Below are 10,459 nucleotides of genomic sequence, written 5' to 3' on the forward strand. Positions count from 1 at the left end.
GAGGCTGGGGGAGAGAATTAGAATAGCACAAGTTTACAACCTCTAGGGAAATAACCAATCTAGGCCATGATCACCAATAGCTGCTAACATCACAAAAATGAGAGAACGAGATATTATGTGCCTCCTGATGGATGGATACAATATCTCTTATGAAGTAGTTAGGATTGAATTCTAAATAAATAGCAAATAATGTTTAGGATAAGTATATATATCTCAAATATTCCATGAGACATACTAAAAACTATCTATTATTTATCTGAAATTCTAATATAACTGGGGATCTTATATTTTTATTTATCATACCTGGCAACCCTAGAAGTAGTCTAGCCAAAAAAAAAAAAAAAATCAGACTTAAATCTGATTCTTAAATATCTGATTCTTAAAAATCTGAGTCTTAAATATCTAACTACCAGGAAAATGGGAGACAGAAAAATATGTTAAAAACTATACCACCTCTGCAATGTCATCAGCAGTATGCAGAGAGTGAGGACAGACCACCCAATTTTTATAACAGACTGAGAGAGAGAGAGAGAGAGAGAGAGAAAGGGGGGAGGAGGGAGAGAAGCAGGGAGGTTTGTTTGGATTCTGGTTCAAAAGGTCAAGGGTAAGTGCGGCCACTACGAAAAATAGTCTGGCTTATGAGGGCCATGCGACTCTAGCTCCAGGCTTCCTCTCTGGTCTCCTGCCTCCTGCCTCTTACTTTACCAACCCGCAGACACATTGAATCAAGGCTCCCTAGAAGCAATATTGAGAGAGACGCTTGTGGTCAAGTCTTGTTTTACTAAGCCAATTTGCAAGCAGAGCAGTATTGTGGAGAGGAAAGAAAATGCTAAGATGCTGCTTTCAGAGTGGATGAGATAAGACTTGAGATGTGGCAAGTGCAAGGAGAGCAGCACTTTGGGAAAGGAACAAAAATGCTTTGAAAAGAGGGCGAGGGGCACCTGGCTGGCTCAGTAGATAGAGCATGAGACTCTTGATCCTCAAGGTTGTGAGTTCGAGCCCCACTTTGGGCATAGAGAATACTTAAAAGCAAACAGACAACAACAACCACAGAATAAATAAAAAGAGGGTGATTAGGAAGTCTTGTTGGTAATGAGTGGTGTGCGCTCCTCCTTTGCCTGCTCTGGGCATGCCTTTGGAGCAGGTGATTTGAATGCTGGGATAGGTCTCCAAGGCATAGCAGAGTGGCTCAAGATGCCCATCTCACACCTGAGTCTGTCTATATGTCTCTCCCCACCATGAGCCCCTCAAGGGTAGAGACTGCATTTCCAGCTTTAGATTTACTGTCACGTCATGCATATCTGGTGAATGAATGAGTGAATGAATCCTCCTCACCCTTTGCAGAGATGAGTCTTCTGATGTAACAAAATGTGATTATTAGATATATAATTGCTCCCTGAAACATTGACTTTAACCATTGGCATCTCAAAAAACCATAAAGGAATATTTCATTTTATTTTTAAAAAGATTTTATTTATTTACTTATTTAGTTAGTTACTAAATAATCTCTACACCCAATGTGAGGCTCAAACCCTCAACCCTGAGATCAAGTGTCTTATGCTCCATCCACTGAGCCAGCCAGGTGCCCCACTGTAAAGGAATATTTCAGACTTAGAAACAAAGGTCAGCTCACTGGGGCAGAAGATGGAGAATTATTTCCCCAGGCATGTGGAGACATTTCTGTCTGTGGTAGAAAGCCCGGTTTGCTTCTAGTTTTGATGTGCAGCTTCAGTTCTGAGTGTCTGCCATGTGCATGTCTTGTGACGTGTTATGGCAGCTGTGATGAGGCTTGCATCATAATTATATCACAACCTTGGAAGGAGATCCTTGGTCAAGTTGGGCAATCAAGAGTCTCACTCTGGGAAGCACTGGCTGTTTTTAAAGACCTGAGCCTGGCACCATGTATTTACTCAAGAGTAAGATCAAAAGAGAGAAAGAAGAGATAAAGATCCTGCTCCCTCAGCTGCCCTCCGATCTGGAGCAAAGGAAAAACAAAGAAAAAAAGATGAGGAAAGGCAACTGAGTAAGAACCGTGGTCTTGAGTTGAAGGGTCTCCTTACATGAATAAGACATTTATTTTTTTTAAAGATTTTATTTATTCATTCATGATAGACATAGAGAGAGAGAAAGAGAGAGAGAGAGAGAGGCAGAGACACAGGCAGAGGGAGAAGCAGGCTCCATGCCAGGAGCCCGATATGGAACTCTATCCCGGGACTCCAGGATGGCGCCCTGGGCCAAAGGCAGGCACCAAACCTCTGAGCCACCCAGGGATCCCCTGAATAAGACATTTAAAAAAATCTGAATAACATTATTCTTCTACATCATCATCTAATGAGTTATAAAAGTATCCCATTGATGGGGCACCTGGCTGGCTCAGTTGGTAGAACCTGTGACTCTTAATCTTTGGGGCTGTGGGTTCAAGCCCCACATTGGGTGTGGAACCTACTTTAAAAACAAAAAAGGATCCCATTGGTATTGCTATTAAAATATTTCAGGAATTTTTTTTTTTTTTTTTTTTTTTTAGGTTTTTAGAGGAAAATCAAAGACCCAATTTTTTTTTTTTTTTCCAGCATAATCACACATCTTATTCCCCAGCATGGCTCTGAAGGATTCTGGGTAGTCCAAAAACTCATCTCTTCCTTCAATGATGGAGGTTTGATACCACTGAGAATACCAATGATACCACTGAGAATATGCCATAGTTAGGCCAGCATTACTCAGTGAAGAGGCCTGGGGAGGTGTAGAGGCAGGATCAACATGAGTGGAGTGGTGGAGTAGTGTGAGGCTGCCCCTTGGCTGAAGACCCAGTGAGGACAGGGGCCATGACTGTCCATCACTGACTGCCGTAGGTGTACAGTAGGGTTTGCTGAGTGAATGAGTGAATGACAAAGACTGTCAGTCTTGAAAGTTGCATATGAAAGTTAAGCCATGTGTGTTAAAAATTTATAAAAAAGGTAGGGGGCACCTGGGTGGCTCAGTGGTTGAGCGGACTCCAGTTGTGATCCCGGGGTCCTGGGATGGAGTCCCATATCAGGCTTCCCAAGGGGAGCCTGCTTCTCCCTCTGCCTATGTCTCTGCCTCTGTGTGTGTGTGTCTCATAAATAAATAAATAAAATCTTTAAAAAAATTTTTTTACAGTCCAATTTTCTCACAGAGAATCTGAAAATGTCATTTCCAGCTGCTTCTCTAGGGAGCTGAGCCCTCATCATTGGGGTAAGAGGGAAGAGAGATAACACGGGATTCCACCAGCACTCTTAAGAACAGCACCGGAGTCCCAGGAGATTTGAAAAATAATTTTTATGGAAACAAATGCCAAAATTCTGCCTTTCAGATAAATACTACAAGCTTTTTTGTGCACACCAACAAAACCTCAGCTTGGCAGGCTGTATGATTAGTTTCCTTGGACTGCTGGAACCAAGTATTGCAAATTTGGTGGCTTAGAACAACAGAAATTCATTGTCTCACAATTCTGAAAGCTGGAAATCCAAAATCATGGTGTGAGCAAAGCCATGCTCCCTCTAAAACCTGTAGGAGAGTCCTTCCTTGTCTTGCTTGTAGTGGTTTGTTGGCAATCAATCCCTAGCATTTCCTGGCCGACAGCTTCATCTCTCCTCCCATTTCTTGGCTTCCAGCCTTCACAGAGCCTTCGCCCCGTGTGTCTGTCTGCACTTGACCCTATTATTAAAACGACATTAGTCATATTGGGTTAGAGGGTCTTCTTACTCCCACTCCTGGATCACCTCATCTTAAATCATCACATCTGCAATGTCCTGTTTCTAAATAAAGTCAGATTTGGAGGGACTAGAGTTAAGATTCATGTAAATTTTGAGGGGACCATAATCTAATTCATATAACAGGGACATTTCGGGAACATGTTACAATTAGAACAGGATTCAGTGACTCAGTTGACTCAGAAAAGTAGATTGTTACCTGCATAGTTACTAACTTTGGAAAGTGGATAGGAAGTATCAGGCTCCAGTTGACCAAATTTCCCAACGTATTAGCCAAGACTGTATGGCCAAACCCTTCTGGCCTGCTGTTTTCTAGAACTCGAATCCAAGGGTCATGCTAACTGTGGGTAACTCGTTTTTGGGACACTTGTTTCCTGCCTTTTCTCCCAAAGCAGAAGCCCAACGATCATTAGATGCATCACCAGGACAGAAAAGTTGTTTACTCATCCGTGTCTGGCCCTTGATGAGCTCCATGGCTGGCAATGCCATTCCTGCTAAATCAATGCTCCTCACTCCTATTTCTTTTTTTTTTTCTCACTCCTATTTCTATCATGGTACACAGAGGGTGAAAAGAGAACATTTGGAAAGCACGAGGGAGAAGGCACAGGCCTCCTTTAGCTACTTTAGGCCCTTCCCAGCCTTTTTTTTTTTTTTTTTTAGGCCCTTCCCAGCTTTGTGAATGCTAAGAACATCACCATCTCAGAGGCCTCTAGACACCCACCTACTGGGCCCTGGGAGGGATGCCTAAGGCTAGACTTGTACCCAGGTGTCAATCTAGAGGTGGGACTCTGACTCTCCTACCTCAATTCCTCCCTTCAGTGGATCTCCACTTGGTGACTACAGACTTTTTCCTCATATACACCCAAGTCACCTATGTAAAAGGAAACAACCAGTCTAAATTGTATTATTTCCACAAATATAGCCACAGTTCTAATTCCATAGGAGAGGAAACTTTCCAGTTTAGATCTAGAATGGATCTTCGTGTCTCAGATCACGAAGCAGTCCAGCGCCTAGTCCAGGATCAGAGCGAGAACCCAGGATTACAGTCTTCTCTGGGTTGAAGTCCTTCCTCATGGAAGATGATGGTTTCCACATAAGGACAGATAGCTGGCTTGTGAGCAGGGAATGGGGTCTTGTCTGGCCTCTATCTTGGATTAACTGAGGAGATTTAGCCAGCTTCCCTAGGCCACAGTTTCCTGAAATGGTAGCATCTCCTCAAAGGCACAGATTCTTCTCAAGTACCTCTTCCTCCAGGCAGGCCCCCTTGATCATCTAGCCTGAATCTGGTGACCCATCTCTGTGCTCTAGGACCTACTTCCACCATTGTACCTATTGTACTGTAGGGTAATTTATTGTCTGTCTCATCAGGCTGCAAAGCTCCTGGCTGTTAAGTTTCCTTTTATTGCCCATGGCTAGCACCTGGTAGGCACACCAGCTTACTCACTTTGGGGACAATGGATGATTACTCCCATAAGTCACACACAGTTTCTGCTTGGTACCCTTACCATCTCCTTCTCTGTTCCAGGCAGCTATCAAATTGGCTGCATTCTTTAACTCAGAAAATATCCTGGCTGCTACTCCTCCCTTCCTGCCAATCCTTCTTGCTCAATTCTGGTTTCCTTAGTTTCCACGGGTTGCCTCCTACCGGGATTTTCTCACTGAGAAGAGACTAAAGAGGCACTGGTTACACTTCTGTCCGTGGGTGTCTCCTGATTGTTCTTCACTCCTTCCTTGGCAGCTCATGTGTGGGACAGGTCTGATCACCTGACTTAGGTTAATACCTAGAGCCCCAGGCTCCTGCTCATTATGGAGAAGGGATCTGGCTATCTGTGACCTTCTTTCATTCATTCATTCACTCATGCATGTCCCTCCTAATTTACTTATTTATTTATTTATTTACCACAATGGCTTGATTGAGATACAATTCACACCATAACATCCACCCTTTTAAAGCATGCAATTCATTGGTTTTAGTATATTCACAGAATTGTGCAACCATCATCACTATCTGATTTCAGAACATTTCATTACCTCATTACCCCCCAAAACAAACCTCATACCCATCAGCTGTACCTTCTCAACCCCCTTCCCCCTAGGGTTTGTCAACCACAAATTTACTTTCTGTCTCCATGGATTTTCCTGTTCAAGACATGTCATATAAATGGAATCATACAATATGTGGCCTTTTGTATCTGGCCTCTTTCACTTAGTATAATGTTTTCAAGGTTCATCATATATCGGTTTACTCCTTTTTAGGGATGAATAATATTTCATCTTATAGGTATACCACATTCTACTTACCTATTCATCGTTGGTGGATATTTTGATTATTTCCACCTTTTGGCTATTTGAATAATGCTTCTATGAACATTTATGTACAAGTTTTTACGTAAAGATGTATTTTCAATTATCTTAGGTATATATATACCTTTATCTTTTAACTTTTTTGAAGACTGACTGGCCAACTGTTTTCAAAGAGGCTAGCACTGTATGAGGATCCAATTCCTCCATATCCTTGTCAATATTTGGGGTTATCCATCTTTTTTATTTTAACCATCCTAGTGAGTGTGATGTATCTCATTGTGGCTTTGATTTGCAATTCCCTGCTAGCCAATGATGTTGACTATCTTTTCAAGTGCTTATTGACCATCTGTATGTCTATTTAATTCCTTTGCCCAATTTAAAAATTAAATTATTTGTGTTTTTATTATTGAGTTGTAAGAATTTTTATATAATCTAGCTACAAGTCCTTTAACAGATACAGGATTTGCAAATATTTTCTTCCATTATGTGGGTGGTTTCTTCACTTTCTTTCTTTTTTTTAAGGATTTTATTTATTTATTCATGAGCGATGTAGAGAGAGAGGCAGAGACATAGGCAGAGGGAGAAGCAGGCTCCCTATGGGGAGCCTGATGCGGGACTTGATTCCAGGACCCCGGATCATGACCTGAGCCAAAGGTAGACTCTCAACCACTGAGCCATCCAGGTGTCCCTCTCTTCACTTTCTTAATGTTCTTAGAAGTGCAAAAGTCTAAATTTTGATGAAGTCCAATTTATCTATTTTTTTCTTTTATTTTTGGGCTTCTGATGTGATATCTAAGAAACTGTCATCTAATCCAAGGTCATGAAAATTTGCTCCTGTGTTTTCTTCTAAGAGATTTATAGTCTTTAGCTCTTATATTTAGATTGATGATCCTCTCTCTTATTTTTGGTTTATCATCTCCCAAGGTCAAATGCATTTCACAGCACTTTGTTTGGTACTATTCTCCGCATCATCTGTTTCCTTTACACTAGAAGGAGACACTTCCTTAGAGAGGTTGTTCATATTTAGTTGTTTTGTGAAACAGACATTTATACCTTCAGCAACCTTTGGCTTCCATCATGTCAAAAACAAAACACAAGTGTAATAAAATATGCTTTTTAGGCTTCAATCAGGCTGATATTCCAGGCATTGACAATTTTGGAAGTGGTTTGAAGTTTAGTAGATCCAATGATCTCCTGTGACCTCAATCCTTAGGAAGGAGGAATACAATTGCAGAACTTGTCAGTGGGGGACCTTGATGCTTGGCAAGCTGTCACCTCACCATGAGCTGGACCACCCAGGTCCTTTCTGCATCTGTGGCTTATTGTTCCTGTGGTTTCGATTATTCAATGCAGCCATTGTCTGAACCATTGTCTGCAGAGATGTTTGGGTTTGGAAATCCTTCATTATAACCTCAGAGCAAATGATACCACATTTTCTCTGAGTGCTGCATTCCTTGGTCTTTGAAAGTTGATGATAAAATTAATCTTAGTTTCCTTTTACATTGGTTTTGTATGGTTGTTGGTCCTCTCCAAATGATACTTTTTTTTCCTCCTATTTGTCAGCCAATCCTTCAACACTCTATTTATTTGAATCTCTTCCAAAACAAGAAATGAATTCATTTAAAAAATCAAACTCTATTTTTCATCTGGTTAAATTTCCTAGGGTTTAGATTTAGCACAACTGGAAGAAGAGTAACAGAAAGAAAGATAATTTAAATCTGATCTATCTTTACATATGAAGCTATTACTTTATCCTTTTTTGAACCAAACCTACCCAAGCAATATAATGAGCAAGGGCTACATTTATAACTTTCTACAATGAGGTAATCACCTTCCCTAGGGAGAAGGAGCTAGAATCTGGCCATCCAAAATTTTCACTTTCTAGTAAGCCAGCCCACACAATATGCAGATAGACAGCTCAGTCACTCTTCCAGCAGAGATTCTGAAGCTGATCTGTGATTATCTTTTGTTATCCAATAAATGGAAATCACATCCACGATCCAGGAAGCCACTGTGTGGGGAAACCTACAAAAGACCACAGAGCATATAAGCTCTTGGCTGTCAAAACTCCATGCCATTTAGAGGTGTCAATCCAAGGATGGACTTGGCTTCCTCTGCTGCTGATTTGTCCTCGACATGCCAGGCTCTTGTGGTTAGGACAACATAACCAGATCCAAAGCCCAAATAATGGCATGGGATCTTGGCCCATCTCACTCACTGTCAGAATGCCTATTAATGGAAATAATTGGATTAGTAACATGTATGTAAAATCCATTTAAAATTGAGAGCTTAAAAGATGCCTATGAGACCTTGTTAATCTTGTTGAAAAGAAGCAACTATAAAGTGGTATGATGACCCTGTTGGTAAGCTGTTTATACATGTTTAAGTTTGGAAAAGAGATATGTTAAAGTGTTTCTCCAGAGAATAAAATTACAAGTCTTCCAGTTGATACTAAAAAAAATTAATAAATTAAATGAAGATAGATAAGTAAATAATTGTAATGAATATATTTTACTTCCATAATAAAAAAATAATTGGACAAATTCTATTTTGGGGAAAAAAAAGAATTATGTCTTACCCTGAATACAAATGCATGGTTTGAATTTTTGAAAAATGTAGCCAAGAGTACATATTTGAATCTGCTACTCCGCAGGGAAACTTAAAAATAATCAGCCTTTAATGGTGGAGAAGCAGGCCAAATGTCCGCTGCTGGAGAAGGCTGGCCCAGCCCTAAATGCCAGGTCTTAGGGCACCCGGCTCATGGTGCTTCTGCCCCCTGCTGGAAATCTCAGGAAAGTGCAGGCTCTGGCCTAGGTAGTTTTCTCCGGGGAAACCCTGAGAGATGAGGAACCCAGGGACATTTGGGAAAACTGGCCTTATTGCTCAAAACTATTTGGAAGGTCTCGCCATAGGGACACTACTCATGTAGTAATCCTTTTATGCTCCCTGCCCCCTTTTAAAACACATATATTTCGTTTTTAAATGTCCCAGACTTTGTTTCAGGCACATACATATGTATAGAATGTAGATAAAAACATAGATGTTTTTGTGCCACCCCTCCATTTTATACTATAAATTGTATCCTATTGCACTTTGTAAATTAATTCAATATTTGTATTCTCTGACTTTCTGTTTTCACCTATTGATATTTCCTGGCAAGGCCACTACCTGGGTGTGACAAGTGAGACCCACATGACATTAAGAATGGCTTCAAAAAAAAAAAAAAAAATGGCTTCCTACATTTTGTGGCCTTTGCCATTACATACAGGTCAGCCTCTTTCTTTTTGACCTCTGAACAGTGTTCTATGGTATGAACAGGTCACCATTTCCCCTCTCAATGAAACTATAAGTCATTTCCAGTTTTTCGCTGTTACTAAAATGCTTTGTCAAAATTCTTACAGTAAGATGCCTCTTTGTGCATATAGTCAAAGTTATAATTTCATACTTTTTAAAAAAGATTTTATTTATTTATTCATGAGAGACACAGAGAGAGAGAGGCAGAGACACAGGCAGAGGGAGAAGCAGGCTCCATGCAGGGAGCCTGATGTGGGACTCGATCCCAGGACTCTAGGATCACACGCTGGGCCAAAGGTAGGCACTCAACTGCTGAGCCACCTAGGCATTCCATTGACCATGTTTTTTGAACACTGAACTAGGCTTTGGGCAAGGCTTAGGTGTTTTGTTTTGTTTTGTTTTGTTTGAATATCAGCTCCCAAATTTATGTTAAATGATAATAATATAACTTTGTTTGGGTTCCTCCTAAAGCAGAACTGAGGCAAGGACTTTGGTGACAATCATTTTTTTGAGAGTCCATCCCAAGAAGACAATGAAGAAGAACAGAGAGTGATACAGGGAAGAGGAGAAAGCCAACAAAAGATACACTACAGAGCTAGTTATCACTGTGGACAACTGACAATCTCCCTGGAGACCCTTTGAAAAAACATTTAAAAAACCTACCTAGAAATGCTCCTCTGGAAAAAAAAAGAAAAAAGAAATGCTCCTCTGAAATACGGGAGTTTAGGACATTTATCCATCCATCTTCATCCTCCATTGGTCGAGAGTTGCCCCTGGGTGGCACCCCCACACCCACATGCACACATATTTTCCTTCTGTGGCTGCCTGCAAGTAGACTGAGAAGCTCCCAAGCCAGGAGAAACCCGGAGGCAAAGAAGCTGGGTGACTTGCTGGTGCTTGAGATGGAAGCCATCACAGGCACAGGAGCTATTGACTCTTGGTTGCCCTGTGAATACGCACATCTTCATCTTCCAGCTGCTGTCTGACCTCCCCACCTCCCTCACCCCCTGCCCCATACCTTCCTACTCATGGATTCACTCCAACTGACCTTTCTGTCCTGACCCATGGAGACCCGCTCAAACCTCTCCCCAGGTTGGCCGTGTTACAGCATTCCCTGTGCTGCTCTCACC

The 10,459-nt window shown here is 41.3% G+C and overlaps 1 long non-coding RNA gene across 1 annotated transcript; it reads left to right on the forward strand.

Moving 5' to 3' along the window:
• Nucleotides 1–1,666: 1,666 nt before the first annotated feature.
• On the forward strand, nt 1,667–10,030 carry LOC119876503. Its single transcript, XR_005363521.1, has 2 exons — nt 1,667–2,023; nt 9,801–10,030. It is a non-coding gene; the product is annotated as an uncharacterized LOC119876503 (long non-coding RNA).
• The last annotated feature ends 429 nt before the right edge of the window (nt 10,031–10,459 follow it).

The sequence above is a fragment of the Canis lupus genome, chromosome 8 (assembly GCF_011100685.1).
Source record: "Canis lupus familiaris isolate Mischka breed German Shepherd chromosome 8, alternate assembly UU_Cfam_GSD_1.0, whole genome shotgun sequence".
Lineage (NCBI taxonomy): Eukaryota > Metazoa > Chordata > Mammalia > Carnivora > Canidae > Canis > Canis lupus.